Source organism: Artemia franciscana, chromosome 17, assembly GCF_032884065.1.
Source record: "Artemia franciscana chromosome 17, ASM3288406v1, whole genome shotgun sequence".
NCBI lineage: Eukaryota > Metazoa > Arthropoda > Branchiopoda > Anostraca > Artemiidae > Artemia > Artemia franciscana.
Window position 1 is genome coordinate 29,873,153 of NC_088879.1, and position 4,499 is coordinate 29,877,651.

The window sequence follows — 4,499 nt, forward strand, 5'->3', positions numbered from 1 at the left end:
ATTAATTTTATAGCACATTTACTCTTATTATTTGACAATTAATATTCAAAACTTTTTTTTCCATTTTTCAATGCTTTTGAAGAAACGTCAATTGTTAAATGACTATTCCCATTAGTAATTCAATATTAGCGAAAATTATAGCAGCCTGCCAAAGCAAAGAACGATGTTAGGACAATGCAATCTTTTCTTATGACCAAGGCACAGCATAGAGAAGGGATTGTCATATAATCTTCGAAAGGCGCTCATTCGATTGGAAATTGAAGCCCTAATCTAGACTTAAAGTGATTTGAGGGATATAAGCCCCCCCCTCGCGATCACTATTCCCCCAAACATATCGAAACTAAATTTTGAGATCGCCATTTTGTTCAACATGGTTGAAAGGACTTTGGGACTTCGTGAATTAAGTCTTTGGGGATGACAACTTTCTCCACCCCCAAAACCCTCAGGGACAGGGGCTATAAGTTATACTAGTTGCCCATTGTTAACATATAAAGTTTTGTGGAAGAGGTGAGGGGACTAGCTCGATTGGAAATAAGAAGTTCTAAAGCCCTTTTTGAGAGTTAAGAGTCGGAGACTAAATAGTGCCCCCCCAGTCCTCTTTCCCAAAATGTATCAAATATACATTTTGAGATATCCATTATATTCAAAATAGTACAAAGATCATATAATAAGGCCTTCGTGGTTGATTGAAAACCCCAGAGCATGGGGGAAAGGGTTGTAAGTCATGCCCCGGGGCATATAAGATTTTTGTGGAAGGGGTGGTCGCATAAACTCTAGAGGAGGCTCATTTGATTAGAAACTAAAGGTTCTGGTTCCCTTTTTAAGAGTCAAAAGTGATAGAAGCCAACCAACATCCTTTTCCCCGAATTCCTCTTTTACCTAAACGCATCTGAAAGATTCTTTAAGACAGCCATCGGAAGTAAATTCAGAGAACATATAGCAGTGCCTCCAAGGTTAACAAAATCTTCCAGAGCTCAGGGGCAAGGGTTTTTAAGTTTATGCTCCGGGGGCATATACCAAGAGTGGTTCCAGGGGGGCCTGGACCCCCAAAATTTTCTGGCGCCCCAATTCCAATTCCGTTCTTTTTATTACAGTTTTTGGTAGTAAAGTTGTCAATTTGGTCATTTATTCGTAGCTTATTTACCCAATTAACAACAAAAAAAACAAAGCTTTCCTATGAACGTAAAGAGCAAAGTTGAAACTTAAAACGAACAAAACTTATTTATCTTCAGCCGGTTCAGTATATATCTACAAAATTGACATAAAAATCTTTTGATTGGCGCTAGCTTCCACCTATTTTACGAGCATAGAAACTAATGTTTTGATGAATCAGCTTTTTTTCGTGTTACCAGATAAACGTTCGGTAACACCGGAAGTTATAGCAATTGGTCAATTCACAATTTGACATTAGATTGAAAAGTAGCTTTGTAGCTAAAATTTCAAAATGGATAAATTGAAACAATCTGGATACGAGCATAGAATGGATAAGAGACGAAGGCTAATGGCTGAATGTCGAAGGGGACCGAAGGATATTTCCGGATATTTAGTAAAAATATCCAGAACACAAAAGGTAAGTTTTGACTAATAATAAACCCCCTCCCCCTCAAATAAATCCATAATTTTTGCCCTTGTCTCCCTCCTTTTCGTCATTGACTACCCCGATATTACTCCCATATTTTTTATTATTACCCCGAGAGCTTCTTTGATAGAAGCACATTTCTTGGGACCCATCTGCAAAACAGAAGTGATCGCCTGCAACGAAACATGTGAAAAATTGTAGGTCTGCGAAACACCCAGCGTTTCCGGTTGGGAGGACATTTGGTTAACTGATACTGCATCCTCTATTTGCAGACATTTTGGTGCAATTATTTCATAGATTCGAAGAGTGGTGATTATAGAAGAACAAAACGCTAAAACAAGAGGTTTCAACCACTTACATTCTCTGGTACTCTATTAGAAACCGAGAGCTTTCAAAAGCATACTTTTTCCTATATTAAAAAAAAAAAATCCAGAGAACGAAACTAAACCAAATCTAGGTCCGAAAAAATTTGAAAACTTCTCTGATTCTTATGACAGTTTAAGGGGCATTTAAAATTTGCCCTAGCTGCTACCGTGTTAGTCATAAAAATTTAAAGTAAGGTGTACCCAGTTGGGAACGTTGGGCGCTAATGAGTTAAGATGTAAATTATCAATACACGTGTAAAAACAACATTTTGAAGTTGTTAAAGCAAAACAGCCTATATTGAGATAAGGTAGAACATCCAAGACCATCCATTTCTAAAGTGAACAATATCATAAGAAAATGCTGTATTTCTACTTTGGGCACATTTTTGAGAATATTCTTCGTATTTTTCACTGCTTAACGGGGAATTTTAGAAAGAAAAAATGACCTAACTAGTTGTAAAGAGATGAATACTTAGAATTAATAATTTAGTACTTGATTGACCCCTGGAGGTCAATATACTGATCAGACAGAATTAATGAAACCCTATAAATTTGTTTAGAAAAAAGGCTAACTCAGATAAACAAATTTGCCTAGACACTGGATTTACGGTCGACGAGAGTTGAGAAAAATATCAATTATTTTGAGTCGCCTACCTTCACTAGGATTTTTAAAGGGGTTTCTTTAACAAGAAAAAAAACACAACAAAATTTCTTTCAGATGCCACAAGTCTATCGTTTCCCTCACTTCAAGAAGCTCATTCAAATTCAAAGACTCAGAAAATAACTTCAAGTTTTCCGTTACCCGTTGCATCTAGTTCTTACACAAATTCGACTACAGAGACACTGCCTACCAACTTCGCCAAGGATAACGAACTGTCACCGCCAACTTTTTTCCACTATTCCGACACAGACATTGATTTGAAACATTCTGATCAACTACCACAAAGATCGAGAGATGATACAAGAACCAAGATGCAGCAGATGGAGACGACACACCCAAGTAGCACTAAATGCTCCTTCCTTGACACTGGCATCACGCCCTCCTGTGACTTCGGTTTCGCAGTGATACTAAAAGAAACGAACCAACTAACATCGGGAGATATTACGTTTGTTCTTAAGAAAAAATGGAAGCCAAAGTTCGGACTTCAATACAAAGACGAAAGGGGGATGAAGTTACTCGTCGACTTAACATTTAGCTTCTTGTCCGGTTTCCCTGGCTGTGGTGAGCCGTCACCAAGAAGACGAAGGACTTTGGTGTAGTGTTTGTGTCATAATAAGAAACTCCAATAGCGGTGGAGGGTAGTCGGCTGTGTCTGGGAGGAAAGATGGTGCACTTACACAACATGCCAAGTCACAGTACAATATGCATTACAAGTGTGGAGCTGCAGGGCCTTTAGCTAAGTTCAAGCAAGAGGATCAAGATGTCAGGAATGCCTTGAACTCTAAAAGAATGAAATAATACACCAGAACCGTGAATTATTTACAAGCACAGTGGAGACAGTTAAACTTTGCAGGGCACAGTGGGATTAAGTATGACTCTCTTATTGGACCAATACTTGTTTGTTAGCTTTTTGAAAGGCACGCCCGCCTAGAGTCTCAGGCAAGCTGACCAAGAATTTAAATTGACTTAGGACCATTAGATTGCCAAGGATGAAAGGTGAAAAGGCACGCCTACCTATGGTCTTAGGCAGGTTGAACCAAGAATTTAGAATCACATTGGCACCCTTGGTTCAGTGCCCCCCAAGATTTTTTCTAGATCCGCCCAGGCATATACAGTTTTATGGTATGGGTTTTCGTATAAACCTGAAGTTGGGATCATTTGACTAAAAAATTGGAAGTTCTAGTGCCCTGTATAAATATTAAAAGGATGGAAGGTAATCAGCCCCTGCCCCCGCTCATCATTTCTCAAAACATATTCAATCAAAATTTTGAGACAACTATGATGTTCAACATTGTTGAAAGATTCAGTAATTTTGCATTTTGGGGATGTCAAAACCCGCACAGCTATGAGAACAAGGGCATTTAGGGAATTTGTTGATTATATACATATGATGTATGGTATTGAGAAATGTGGGCATGTTTGATCTTTCATTTCCAAAAAGACAAAAGGCATTCAAGTGACTTTCAGAGAATACCGAGGAAAATTTTGAGCAACATTAATACACGCTATGTGCATACAGGTTGTCAAAAGGGCATAAGTCAAGAATGTTTAAGCATACTAATTTGGAACTTACAGGAGATGTTAAGCAAGATGATCAATTGACCCAAAAGGCAACGTTTAAACGCTATTACAACTATAACTACCACTACTTCTACTGGTAAATTTAATGCTACTACTACTATTACTGCTCACTGAAACTACTGTTTCTGAAGAAAGAACTACAAAGGCTGTGGATATCGAAATAAACATTCCAGGGAGTATTGAAGGGAAAGCAGAATTAAATTAAAACATACTATTTGCATACCGATTGCTGACACGGGCGTATCATCAGTATTTTTGGAACAGCTTACTGTATCAAGAGGAAATTTCGGAGCATCATGAGTGGCATATTCAA